We start from the raw sequence: 15,133 nt of genomic DNA on the forward strand, positions 1-15,133 counted from the left end.
TATCCTCTTTGCCTTGTTTATTGAGTCCCTGGTGGCCAGAATCCACTGTGCAGAATCCATCATTCTCGTGATAGAAGGGATGCCCAAGATCAAACTGTTTGTGAACTTTGAACGATTCTCTATTTAAATATCAAAGGAGCCATAAATATAATTCAGGAATATATGAGGGTGGGGGGATATAAGATCGACCAAAGTATAACAGAGTCTCTTTTATTCAATGCCCCACCTAAAGTATTGCCCTTAGATCTGCAGTGCCAATACAACACGCAGCGCTCAATTTGTTATCTCAGTGTTTATGTAACAAACAAATATTTCACATTGTTCCAGTTGCATTATAAAACTATGTTGGACAAGGTAAAAACCCTATTGGCCGAGTGAGCGTTTCTTCTACTGATGTTAATTGGCAGAGTTTCCTTAATAAAAATGTTTGTTTTGCCCTTTATTATATTTCTTTTCTCCAATCTCCCCATTAAAATCAATAAGGAATTTTTTAAAGAACTAGGGGGCATATTATCAAGCACAGAGTTAAAATTATCGCCGCTTTAGCGGCAGAAAACTGCCACTAAAGCGGCCATAATGGGCTTGATGATATGCTTCAGAGAATTCCAATAGAAGCCCAGGGTGACACCAGAACATGGGCTTCTATGGGAATTCTCAAGGGCATATTTTCAAGCCCATTGTCGCCGCTTTAGAGGCAGTTTCCTGCCGCTAAAGCGGCGATAATTTTAACGCCGTTTCTTGATAATATGCCCCTAGATTCTCTCATTATTAGATTTGTGTGGAATGGTAAAATCTTGAGAGAGAAATATTCCATGCTCCAACTAGATAGGGACCAGGGTGGAATGGCCTTACCTGATTTTTTTTTTAATTATCCGGCCACGGGGGTGGATATTGTAGTTTGCATGGGGAAGGTCTCTGGTGGTCTCTGGTGGGCTTGATCATTTTCTACTAGTCAGAATGGTTCAAGAATCGGACATTGACTTACCATCTTTTTTAAAGAGGGCTGGGATACCAAAAAGGACAAGGTACAAGGTGCTAGTTGATAGAGAAAGTGCTTTTTTAATGCAAGACAGGTGTCGACCTGCCACAGGTTTGTACGACTACAGGATTGTAAAGTTCTAGGCTTATTTGTTTCTAAATCGGTGCTTAGTTTCTGAAATTCTCAAGGGTAGTGGGTAATGGGTGACTATAATGTTAGAAATAAACTGTCAACTTATGAGAAAATGAAACAGTGCCTAGAGTCAGGGTGCCATCCTTACTGGCGCGGTGATATTTCAGGATTCTTGAGAAGTAATTATCTGGAAATGAGTGAATAGATTCAGGCTCCTATTAAGTTATTAGTAAAAACTGAGCTGACAAAGACAGGCAATTGGTTCAAGGCCCTTAGGAAGTATTCTGATTTGTCTATGATCCATGATTATTTGAATAAGCATACATACATAATACCCCAGCACTCTTAATATGTCTCAAACTATCAAATAATTTGAACAAAGTAATGCACCCAGAATCAATGTGTAGACTCACAGGAAACCAAAACCAAATACTCAGTATATTATACAATATTATTTATTGCAAATGATTTTTTGCCCCACAAAGAAACACACAGTATCAATGCAATAAACAAATGGGGTTATAATCCAAAAATGAAAGTGGTCCTTAAGTTTCCACGGAGGTCAAAATCACGTGGCCTCTTTAGTTTGCAATGGTGGAAAAACAGCCGACACGTGTTTCGTTACATAGTAACTTCTTCAAGGCTTTAATTGTATTAGTAGTATATGTAATAGACTCTCCAAAGTCTCCACGCGTTTTATTTCTTATTCCTTTCGAGTATATGGAAATCATCAATTAGTCGAATATTTCATTTATATTTTAGGCCTACTTGTCAAAGGTATGGTCATCTAATTAACTTGTCAGCTTCCGAGGAAAAGGCTGTGATATGTCTCTTCCAGACCGGCGTGTTCGCCGTGTTCTGTGCTCAAGATCGCAACATGAAATGATGAAAGTTTTTTGAATAAGCTAGATGAGGAAACTGGGTGCCGGGTGACCATTGGAGAATGGGAGCATATCTCTATGGTGGGGTATAGGTCCTTATAACCGCTAATTTTAAAATAATGGGAGTCCTCTCAAGATGGACGGTATATTAAACAGCACAAGAAATCCTAGAATGTTTTTGACTATTTCAAATCAGTGTTTTAGATGTGCACAATATCATAAAGTAGACTAGTTATATACTTTTTTCTTTGCCCCAAATTGTTCCAACTCTGGAAAGATATCTTTTGAATTCTGAGTGAAAGTTAGCAGACCATAATTACATCCGAAGCTACGGTAGTTTTATTTGGGGCATCCCACTCAACTTGGAAACATTAACAAAAATTCCATATCAGCAGCCCGATCTGTTGCATGGTCTCTGATGCTCCAATAGTGGAGGGCAAGTAATGTTCCAATGGCCAAAATCTGGCTTGATAAATTAAAGAGGACCATATCTTTTGAGGAGACTTATGCTCAGTGGATTGGAAATAATAAGAGCTGTTTGAGCACCGTTAGCTGCCCTCGAGAATAATATGATTTAGATGTGCACTTAATTAAATCTATTATGGAGGAGATTGTTATACATAATAAATGCTCTGTGTTTTACACTATTTGCTCTATATGTCTATATGCTCTTTAAGCTGAATTACACTTTTGCACTTTACTTGTTCATATACTGCTATGGTCTGTCTAACTACGATACTGTGCAGGAGTAAAGCCCACTAAGGGCTAAGTAATTGATAGTGCAAAGCACAAGTTATTAGATACAGGTGTGCTATGAATGAATGTATATGATATTGTATAAGATGAACCTTTTCCAAAGGTCTAAGTAATGGTTAGTGCAATGTTCAAGTTATTAGCTATGGGTGTGCTATGAACTAATGTGACATTTTTTTTATGTATGTGATTGTCTTCCTACATCTTTTGGTAGCCTAGTTGTTGAGACAAGTATTTCTTTATTTATATGAAAGAACTGTATGAATTTTAGATTTACTCAGCACATATGCACTTTACTTATCCTAAAGCTACCTCCAAGGTTTTCGTACAATATGCACTTTTGCACTTTCATCCTTTATTTGTTTTCATGCTGCTATATTCCTCCTACATTTGATATTGGGCAGGATTTGTTCCTGCCAAGGATTAAGTGCAATACATGAGTAATTAGATATAGGGGTACATGATTAGTCTTTACCAAAGGTCCAAGCAGCAGCCCCTCCATGTAAGCGGAGAAGTGTCGTCCCCCTGCATACAATGCCGCAATAGAGAAAAATAAAATGCTAATAAAATGAATTTATTACCCTTTTATTTTTCCCTTTTCCCAGTCAGCTGTATTTGGGGTGGGGCCACTGCTGCTGGCTGGCAGCATGGGAGTGGTTCTCACTCCAACAGTTTACACTGTGCATGTCACTTTGGCCAGTTATTTTGCAGCGGCCAGCCTAACAGCTGCAGTGTAACTCTCTGCACCCAGCTGTCTAAGACAGCTAGGTGGGGATCAGACACAGCCCTCAGTGCCTGCTGGAGCGTTGATGGTCCCTGATGTGCTCTTCTGCAGTAGCGGACAACAAATACATTACCAGAATATAAAATAAGTTACAAAAAGTAGGCAAGAAGGGAAAAACACCTGAGCTGGATATATCCCGTCTGTATTAGAATTTTTTGAAAAGGCATTAATTTCAGCCAGCAATATCACATTTCATCATATGCAAGTGTAATCCAAAATATAAGTGCACACAAAGTGCTATCCAACAAATTGTGGTTTTAGTGTTCATATTATGTACCAACTTTAAACAGCGCCATCTCAATGTATTCTTCTCCATATAACGTTCACATTGCCACGAGCACTTTGTGAGCACTTATATTTTGGATTACACTTGCATACGAGGAATGTAATACTGCTGTCTGAAATTAATGCCTTTTCAAAAAATTCTAATACAGACGGGATATATCCAGCTCAGGTGTTTTTCCCTTCTTGCCTACTTTTTGTAATTTATTTTATATTCTGGTAATTTTTTTGTTGCCCGCTACTGCAGAAGAGCACATCAGGGACCATCTATGTCCCATGAGCCCGGGTGGATAAGGAAGGGATCAGAAACAAACGGCCGCCATTGATGGAAGGGGAGGGGAAATTGATCTCAGTTTTTGAGAAGAACACCATGGGGATAAACTTAGCAATAGGCAATGTCAAAAGTCTGCTAAGCAGTCTCATCGAAACAGAAAAAGGACACAGAAAAACAGGAGCAAGCCAAAGAGAGACCAACAAATTGGTACAACATAAATTGAAAAGACCGCTCTCTAGGGGGCTGCGTTGAAAGCAAAGGTACAAATGGCACCAGTCTTGCAGCTCCACTGCAAAACCCCAGAGGCTTCAACTGAGTTATAATGGCAGAGGTCAGGGAGGATAGCAGCAGTCATACCTCAGAGAACGTTTTTATTGCCACGGAATAGGCAACATATGCCTACCAATGCCACTTAAAAGCAGAGATCGATACATCTGGGCCAGTCCCACAAAATCCTCATCCTGAAAAACCAAGCCCAAAGTATCTAGAATGTACCTTATGCTCATCTGCTGGGGGTGTGAGGTCAGACAGCTACTGCACCACTACAGAAAGGAGCAGGTGGTTGGTCAAAAACTTAGCAGCAGTAGCATCAGACATGGACCTCAGGTCAACAAGGACCGCAGCAGGGAGGGGTAACTGTATGTGGAGGCAATACCTTTACACAATTGCAAAACCTACCTATGCAGTAAATTCAAATCCCCAATACAGAACAAACACTTGACGCACACCTTAAAACATACTTCAAAATAAAGACTTGTAAGACAACATTAGGAATTCCAAGTGTTTATTTGTGTTCTGAAAACTCATGGCTGCTGTACTTTGCATCTATCGGGAGTCCGCCATTTGGGTGTCTGAAGGGGCCTGGGCCCCACTCTGCTGCTGATCCTCTTGAACACAGTTGGCTGGCCACGCCCCAGGGAGAGGGCAGTCTGACGAGGGTGCCGGGCGGCTCCCCATCCAGTGCATAAAAACAAGCACCCAGGTCCCCTCACCCAAATTCAGTTGGGATGGGCCCCAATTACTAGATCAAAAGGACCCCGTTCTTGGGCGCCTGGCCCAGGACCAAAATTCCCTCATGGCATGTGGTCCCAACTGCAGCCAACAGCCTCCAGGCCAATTCTCAGTTCCAAAATGAAGTAATGTTCCAGTGTCCAGAGCCAGATTTCCCACAAACTTGGGATGACGAAGACCCCATAATGTCCATAACACACACATAAAACTCCGACTGATCGCAAAAATTCCAAATGGCGTAGTCAGCAGGGATGTACACCAGAACAATTGGTCTTTCCAGTCCATTTCCCTTATCGGGCGAAATTCAACAAGTTCTGGCCTCACACCAGACTCTCCATTTAGCATATATTCTGCCTCTTCCTTTTCCTCAAGGGTCTCCAAACACCCAAAGCCTGATCGTTGAGTTATATCCCTCAAAATACAACAAAGGAAGCGTATTGCCAGCTGGAAGTACCTGGCCACAGCTGGGGACAGCAGACCCAAAACTCTTGGATAAGACATAGCCAAGGGAGAGGGGGTGCCGGGAAGGAGAGAGTCCGCAAAAAATCCATCAGTGCTCTGCGCAAGGTATTCAGAAATAGGTTTACAGCTGTATCTGGCCTAGCAATCAAGCTGACATGCACAAGGCCTTACACACACCTTCTAGGGGAGAAAACCAGTCCAATCTCAGACACCACCACATGAGAAACACATAGGGGACTCTGGACAACTCTCTGACTCCCTCCGGTACATGAAAATAGAATTAACCAATTCAGATGGGAACGTAGGGAAACACCCATGATACCAGAAAGAAGAAGCCGAAGCTAGCCCCAAAAGAACCCTTTAGACAAAGGGGGTAGTCAAGACACCTGGCGCTGTTAGTGATGGTCCCACTGCATGCTGTGTGCTGGGACTAGAGGGGTATACATGTAACCCCAGAGCACACTGTGATCACCAACACCCAATTATGGAACACCCCTCTTTACACATCACCCAGTGCACATGTACGTCAAAAAGCACACCCGCACTCCCTCAGTAGGGAAGGTAGGATATTAAAAGCCTAGCAACACCCATAAAACGTTTGTTAAAAAACCAAGACCATCCACAGGCTCAAGAAAACCACCTCTTAACTAAATATATCCCTTTCTGTCATGGTGTTGGGGGAGTACAGATGACATGTAAGCAAGAACTAGGGCAAACTTGGAATAAACACACATTGTCTTAAAAAGTAGACACCCCGATTGGGGGTCACCTTCTGGTGCCCTACTAAAAATAGCAAGTATTGTATTGTATAATCTTTTATAAAGCGCTTTCTGCCACCCTTCGGGTATCCTGGCGCTACGAGACTATGATAGCATGAAACAGCGCAGAACGGCTAGCCAATGGTCAGGGTCGATGCCAAACTATTCCTGACGAAATAGCCATATCTTGAGACCTTTCCTAAAGCCCAGCAGCGTTTTGGCCTGCCGCAGTTCTAGGGGGATCTGATTCCAGAGGCGAGCTGCCGCCGTACTGAAAGCCCTGCCTCCCATCCTGACACGTTTTACTCTGGCAACAGCTGCCAAACTTTGACTGGTGGATCGGAAGAGTCTTTCTGGTTTGTACCAAGAGAATCGTTCCCGCAAAGGTAACGGGCCGAAGTTATGTAGGGCCTTATAGACCATAACTAACGACTTGAACTCAATCCTCTTTTTGACAGGAAGCCAGTGGAGGTCCCTTAATGCCAGCGTCCCAGATGATTCACGCTGTCTCCTGAGGGCCAATTTGGCTGCAGTAGACTGAACCCTTTGCAATCCGTGGACAATATAGAGGGGAGCACCCAGGTGCAGTGAATTACAATAGTCCAGTCTACTCAGGATCATACCCTGGACCACCAGAGACCTTGCCTCATTAGGAAGTAGCGGGAGGATTTGACAAAGAACTCTCAGTAAAGCAATACAGGTACCAATTGTTTTATTGGCCTGAGATTGCAGCTGAAGGTCTTCGTCCATCATGACCCCCAGGTTACGGACTGATTTTGCTGCAGCTATAGGGGCGTCCTCTGGCCAGAGCCGAAACTCGGCCAAAGGAAGTTTGGATATTTTGGCTGCGCAGCAGTGTAATAGCTCCGTTTTCCCGGCGTTCAGCTGCAGTGAATTGGCCCTCAGCCATTCAGAGACCTTCCTCATACATGTCTGGAAAGAGCTTAGAGGGACTGCATGCTCTCCTTCCAAGGAGAACATCAGCTGAATATCGTCCGCATAGTTAACTACCTCGATCCCATAAGATTTAATTAGAGGGATCAGAGGCCCTAAGTAGGCATTGAAGAGGATTGGGCTGATGACTGAGCCCTGAGGTACTCTATGGCATACCGGGGACCAAGGGGAGATAAATGGCGTCAAGGTCACTGCCTGTTGACGGTCAGTCAGATAAGACTGTAACCATTCCAAGGCCCGGCCCGTCACCCCCAAACCTTCCAATCTTGCCAGCAACACCGAGTGACTAACCGTATCGAAAGCGGCCGACATGTCCAGCAGCACCAAAACTGAGGAGCTGCCACCGTCGGCTCTCATTCGAAGTTTATCCAAAACGGTTGTCAACGCGGTTTCCGTCCCATGCCCTGGCCGGAAGCCAAACTGGTCCCTATCCAGGAGCAGATGTTCTTCCAGGAAATTAGACAAGGATTTACTGACCAATTTCTCCAAGATTTTAATTGGAAATGGTAGAAGGGATATGGGACGGAAATTGGCCGGCAGCGATGGATCTAAGGAAGGTTTCTTTAGTAATGGAGTGACTATCGCCTGCTTCCAGCCACTTGGTACAATTCCTTCGTTCAGGGATTGGCAGCAAATACGCCACAAATCCGAGAATAGGTCGGGCCAAGTTCCTTCCAGATCTTATGGGGAAGGGGATCAAGAGGTGACCCAGATGAAATCTCACGCGCTATGTTGTTAAAGGAGTCCTCCATAGGGGGTAGGAAATGGCTCAGAGAGAAATCTCTCCTAATGACTGCCCTAGTCGGGGGAGTTTCAATGCTACTCTGATCAAACCCACCTACGATGTTATTCACCTTGTCAATGAAAAATGTGGCAATTTCATTGCACAAGTTTTGTGATGGCTGAACAGTTCTAGCTAGACATTCCAGATTGCTAAGGTCTCTGACGATGTTAAACAGAGCCCTGGTTCCATTGGAAGCCTGCAAAATGGAATTGGCGTAGAATTGCGACTTGGCCTCCCTGATAGCCATCTTGTATTGATGTTGTACTATTTTTAGGACTTTTTTATCTGCTTCTAAATACCGGCTGCGCCAGCTTCTTTCGGCCTGTCGGCGCGCTAAACGTAGCGCTTTAAGCTCCTCACTAAACCAAGGGGCTGATGGGGTATTGCGCATTCTAAGCTTTTTATTTGGTATTAGTCCCTCCAGCACTTGATGGATGGAGTTACTATAGCTATTGTAGTTCTCTCCAGGCGTCTTCTCTGGGTCAAACAAATTCCCTCCAGAGAAGAAAAGGGGGGCTGTGCCCCTCTTAGAGAGCTTAGCCCAGTCCCTTCCCCATATGAAGTTAGCTGGTTTGTTCCCTACTGATTTTCCTCTATGTAGAGACAACCTGAATTGTATTAAGAAGTGATCCGTCCAGGATACTGAAGCAGGAGTGTAAGAAACTTGAGAGTAAATGGCGCAAGGGTCATCATCTTCAGGATAAACGTATGCTGAGAACTAAACATAAAACCCATTATACTGCTACTGACCAGGGCAAAAAGCCATTACTATGGGAATAGAATTGACGCAGCCAAGAATAACTCTAAGGAAGACTTTTCTATAGTTCAAAGTTTCCTGGCCCTAAAAGCACAAGCTAGAATGATTTCATCTTCGGACGTGTGGTGTGAAGATCTCGCCATTTTCTTTATGGAGAAATTCTGCACAATACAGGCGTACTTTACATCCAGCAATAAAGTCCAGAATGCTCTCCTGGCCGGAGGCACCCTAACGGTCCCTCCCTCTCATTCGCTGGCCACTTTTACCCCCATAGACCTTCCTAGTTCTCTTAAAATTTTAAAGGGTCCAAAATCAGGATCCCCTTCGGACCCGTGCGCAGCTAGACTTCTGGCTGACGTGGTGGATACGGTTAACCCCGAAGTCAATAGACTTATTACCATGTCCTTTACAGAAGCTTTTGTCCCGGCCACGTGGAAGCTGGCCAAGGTCCTCCCTCTTTTGAAAAAACCCTCACTTGATCCTCTATGTCCGTCAAACTACAAACCGATCTCCCTTTTGCTCAGTATGGCCAAGGTTTTTGAAAAAGTGGTCACCAGACAGTGACCGACTACGTTCAAAGTTCAGGCCTTCTCCACCTGGCTCAGTCGGGCTTTAGGGCCTCATTTAGCACTGAATCGGCCCTGGTGGAAATCTCCGAAGCCATCAGAGGCTACCTGGATGGCGGCGGGAGGGCCACTTTGGTTTTGCTGGACCTCTCGGCGGCATTCGATACGGTTTCCCAAGCTTTGCTGCTCTCCCGACTGGCAGAGATAGGTGTATCAGGTAGCGCCTGGGGCTGGCTCCAATCCTTTTTGGAGGATCGGACACAGGAGGTATGGCTCCCATCGTTTTCCTCACCACCAAAGAAATTGACCACAGGGGTTCCACAGGGCTCTTCTCTGAGTCCTCTTCTTTTTAATATTTACGTCACCCCTCTGGTCCAGTTGGCTGAGGACTTGGGAGTGAAGATAATCGCTAATGCAGATGATACCCTGCTCCTGTTCACTTGGAGGAAAAACGAAGACTCTACCAAACACTTACCGACGACAGTTTTCCGTTGGCTGGTGTGCGCGGAATTGAAATTCAATGAGGAGAAATCGGAAATTCTCTTATGTGGCAACTTTCCCGCCCGGTTTAGGGAATCACTCTGGCCCTACGACTCTGCATTGCCTACCTCATCAGGGAACCCAGTTAAGAACCTAGGGGTCCGGTTTAAGGAGAACCTCTGATTCTCGACCCAGGTCAAGAAGCTGGCAGGGACTTGCTTCGGTCTCTTAAAGGCACTCAGGAAGTTTCTTCCCCTTCTTCCTCAGGCGGCTAAGGAGTCAGTGATGCAAGCCCTTTTTCTTTCTCGGCTACGTTATGCCAACGCTCATTATGCTGGCATCCCCAGCTACCTACTAAATAAATTGCAAGTGGTGCAGAATGCGGCGGCCAGGCTGCTCATGAACGTTTCCGCCAGATGTAGCGTGAGACAACACCCACACCCATGGCAGAGAGGGTCAGATTTAAGATCCTTGTTATCGCCCACCGCGCTCTTTATGCCATGGGCCTGGCCATCTAATCACTGCTATATATAGAAGGTGAGTGAGCTGGACATGACAGGGTAATGGGAAATCAGCCGATTTCCTTACCACAGGCAAGTGACTTAAAAGTGACTTTTAGGTAGAAAAATATGAATATGCAAAAGTCACAATAAGAAATACATCTTCTACTCCACATATATAATGATTTACAGTATAGAGTTAAGATGTAGGTGTTGACGACGTTTCGATCCCAAGAATAGTTCTGAGATCATCATCAGGACTGAATAATAGAGCAAATGCCTGGGAAGTAGCCTGGGTAAGTAAGGGGAAAGAAGGAGGGGAAAAAAGAGTGGGGGAAACTGAAGGGAAAGAGTTAAAAATATAGAGGTATGAACACAGTCATCCAATAATTAGCGTGGAATTACTACTTGGCCACATATACACAACCTACAACCATGCAATTGAGTGAAGGTGTGAGAATTCTGGACAGCGCAGTTATCAGGAATTTCAGAAGAAAAATGAAGTGAAAGCCAAAAAACTACGTGATGCATTACAATGCAACACAGCTGCATTGTATTTTGCACTCTCTTTTTCTGCCATTGAGAGCACGTGTTGTTCAGACAGTTTTCGCTGTACCCAGCAGCCTCTGTAACTTCTGCAAGCTCAACCCTTGTGCTTGAACTTGGGTCACCACGCCCGATCTAATGTCATAGAATGATTCACTTGTCTTTGATGATGAGTAAATTCTCTGTTTCTCCTACCTGGTCATCATTGCCATTATCCTTCTTTTTAGTTTGAGTAAATGTTACATAGTCAGGCATAGCACAGCATTTCTGTTATGGGAGTTTGTCATTACGAACTTCACAACACCATAATGGCTTTACTGAAAACTGAGAAGTTTGGTATTAAACTTCTCAGTACATTTAACCAACACTAATTCCAGTGTGGGATTTAATGAAAAATGCACTCAGAGGGCATCCTAAAGATGCCCCTTGAAAAACGACCTAACTCTAGTGTCCTGGCTGAGTGGCTGCTCGCCAGCTGCCACCACCAGACATGTTTCTGGACTCCTGGGTCGAGAGCCTGCCACTCTCGGGGTATTGAAACAAATCACATTCTCGGACGAGATGCCAAGCCTCCTCCCCCAGAATGGGCAGAGTCCATGAAGGAGAAGCTACAAAGGACTTTACAGTGGGACACAGATTTCCAGGTTGTTCCACGTAGACAATGAAGACTCTCTAAGGAAAGGATAATCTCATTTTTTGTTTGGGGAGGTTGTATAGGAAAGTGTCCCTTTTCGCATGGTTGCCCCCACTTTTTGCCTAAAATGTTGATGTACTTCGACTGAGTGAGCCCTGGGCTCCAGCTAAACAGGTACCCAAGGCCTATGTTCTTTCCCTATGTTGTACTGTTGCAACACCCAATTGGCAACTCTCTGGCTACATGTAACTCTCTTCTAAAAGGTACCATAGGTACCAAGGGCACTGTGACAATGGAAGACCTCTAAGGGCAGCAGCACTTATTGTGCCACCCTTAGAGGCCCTGAACCTCTACACACAAACACTGCCATTGCAGGGTGCATGTTTTGGTGCAGAACAAAGTGAAGAGTCATCATGACGCCCATCTCTTTGTGCCATGCCTACAACCCACTGCCCATAGGTAAGCCACCCCTCTAGCTGTGTGCACTATATCAGTGGTGAGGGTACAGGTGCATGAGCCCTGTACCCCCTATAGCATCTAAGTCAATTCTTAGACATTGTAAGTGTAAGTGCAGTAATTCCATAAAGAATATATGGTATGGGAGTTTGTCATTATGAACGCCACAGCACCATGGCTGTACTGAAAACTGGGGAGTTTGGTATCAAACTTCTCAGCACATTAAACACCGACTGATGCCAGTGTGGGATTAAATGAAAATTGCACTCAGAGGGCGTCTTAGAGATGCCCCCAGAAAAACGACCTAACTCTAGTGTCCTGGCTGAGTGGCTGCTCACCAGCTGCCACAACAAGACATATTTCTGGGCTCCTGGGTTGAGATACTGCCGCTCTCGGGGTACTGAAACAAAGCACATCCTGAGACGAGGTCCCAAGTCTCCTCCCTCAGGGTGGGCAGGGTCCACGAAGGGGAAGCTTCAAAGGCCTGCCGCCTTTGTGAGCTCCACAGCAATTTGCTGCTTCTAGCAACTGGACTCCACCGGTTCTGACTCACACTTTAGGCGGGAAAACCAAGCTAGGAAGAGAGGTGTGCCCACCTTTGCCAACCCCACCCCTCAGGTGGGAGAGGCAAGGTGAAGCAAAACTCTCAGTCCCCATCTTGCAGATGAGGGGACCCAACCAACCCTAGTGAGGCTCATGCCCCTCTCCCCCTGGATGGTGGCATTATAGGGGGTGCACCCACCCCAAGGAAGGGACCCATTGGTCACAACCTGTACTTACCTTTAACGCTCCTAAATTTAGTATTTAGGAGACACCCTGAACCTTGTTTCCTCAGACCAGAGCCAAAAAGAAGAAACAAGAAGAAGAAGGATGGAGCAGCCGTGCGGGGAGAAGAAGAGGAACAACTGAATTGGCCCCCGTCCTACCACCCTGTCCCTACACCAGACTCCTTCAACAGAACCTTGGTGTGTCCAGCAGTCAGCAGTCCTCGAAAACCCAGAGTGCCTGCCCTACCTTTGCGACTAAAAAGGACTTTGTCTCCCGTGAGCAGCGGACTTGCTAAAGGTAACCGCCTCTGACTCTGGCCGACTCTGTGAGTCTCCACCACTCCGCTCTCGGCACCCTGAGCCGGAGTGACACAATACACTATGGAGGTCCCCCCAGTGACCCTAGCTTGGATCTCAGTGACCCTTGAACTTCCGTAGGTTCCTAAATCAAACCTGCAGCCAAATACTGGCAGGTCCCCTCAACTGCAACTGAAGGCGACCCCCGGACTGACTCCGTAACTGAAGCAGACCAGAAAGATCAACCACAACCGTCCGACCAACACTGTCACCGAAAGCTTGTGGTCCAAACCCCCCATTCTCTTCAACGGCAGCTGACTGACTCTGAGGGAACCGCAACCGAATCTGCAAGCATTAGCCAAGACTGTATCCTACACCCGACCACCCCTATGCAGCTGGTGGTGTAGTTCTTGTGTTGGCCATTGGGCTTTCATTGCTGACCTCGACCCCTTGAGCTTTTTGTTCCCAATCTGGTGGCCTGCTCCCAATCTGGTGGCCTGCTTGACGAAGTCCCAAGGTCCACAACCATGCTTAGCTTGTTGGCTAACGTATGGTCCCTGCACTCTGCACCCGGCCGCCTCTGTGCCACTGGCGGTGAAACTCGAGTGCCCCTGTGACCGATCTTACCCGCAGACCCGTAAGCTCTGTTCTGCCTTCTCAGGACTAACTGTGGCCTGTGAGTAGGACTGTAAACTTGTATTAAGTTTGAAAAACGCACTGACTCATTTTTCTTGCCCTCTGGAAATACACCAGCGTAGCATCTAGAGATACCTGGCTTTGTAAGAAAAGTAACTGCAAAGTAACTCTGCCTGACTGTAAATACAAAGTAACTATACTGTAACCTATTCATTGCATTCAATCTGTATTTAAACTGCATATGCTTGCAAAGTATTTCTATACCGTCCTGTACCAGGCCTGACTTGGTTCTAGAAAATAAATATAACTAAATAATATTTTTATACAAACCAATTGATCAGAGTTCAGTCCTTGAGTGTGGGAAATCATCTTTTGCCTGAGTTGTACAATAAATGATTAGCACTACCCTCTGATAAGGCCTTACTGCTTGCCCACACTACCACAAATAGTGAGCAAGGTATTGTCTACTTTTACCTCTGCCTAGCCTTGGGGATCCACAGGACTCTGTACAAACGATATCTTACTTTGGTATAGTATATACAGAGCCAGGTTCCTACAACTTGGCAAGCACAAGCAGTTTTCCATACCACTGCAAATCCTCAGGGAGAGCAGCCTTGTTTTCTCTGGTCCACATATTACATCCTTGTTGTCAGATGTAGAGTGTTCTCAGCCCTGGAGCATGCAAATGAAATAAGCCACACGGAAGCTGCAGTCAAATACTTCTTTATTCCTCAGCATACAGAGCATACTGCCTATTATCTCATATTTGATATTAACCACTCCCTAACACCTCCCCACATATGATGTAGCTCTTGTTCATGGTCCGCCCCAGAACCATAAGGGTCATAGTGCGTATTACATTGAATATGCTACGCACTGCATCACATTTTAGTAAATCTCCCACTAAGCACACACCTTTCTACTATTGTACAAAGGTGTATGCATTACACTAGACAGCCTGTTTGTGTGCTAGCACTGGAGAAGAAAGCATCAGTGCCATATCTTAGTATTGCAAAGCAACAGAGCTACACTGCTCACTGTACTGCATTGTGATAAATCATAAATCTCATCCATGTCATTGTATTGATGCTAGAGTTATTTCAGCAGTCTACACAATATTTAGAGGTTCCGCAATCATTAAAGGTCCAATAAAGGATTCTAAACATAACAATCATTCTCTCTATTATTGGTCAGAGGTGATTCCGCCACTTGATGGATACAACCTGAATAGGGAAGAGGCCTTCTTGAAACAATTCAGTTTTTTCCATGGTATTGCAAAACACAAAACTATTTTAACTCAAAATCCAAGGTTTACATCAGCATGCCATGAGATAGGAGTGCTGCCATGTATTTAGACTTGAACACAGCCTTCGTTCTCTGAATCAATTATGTTTTTCCAGTAATTTCATGAGGACATAATGCATCAAGGCCTCCAGTATC

This window comes from Triturus cristatus, chromosome 2_1 (assembly GCF_964204655.1).
Source record: "Triturus cristatus chromosome 2_1, aTriCri1.1, whole genome shotgun sequence".
NCBI lineage: Eukaryota > Metazoa > Chordata > Amphibia > Caudata > Salamandridae > Triturus > Triturus cristatus.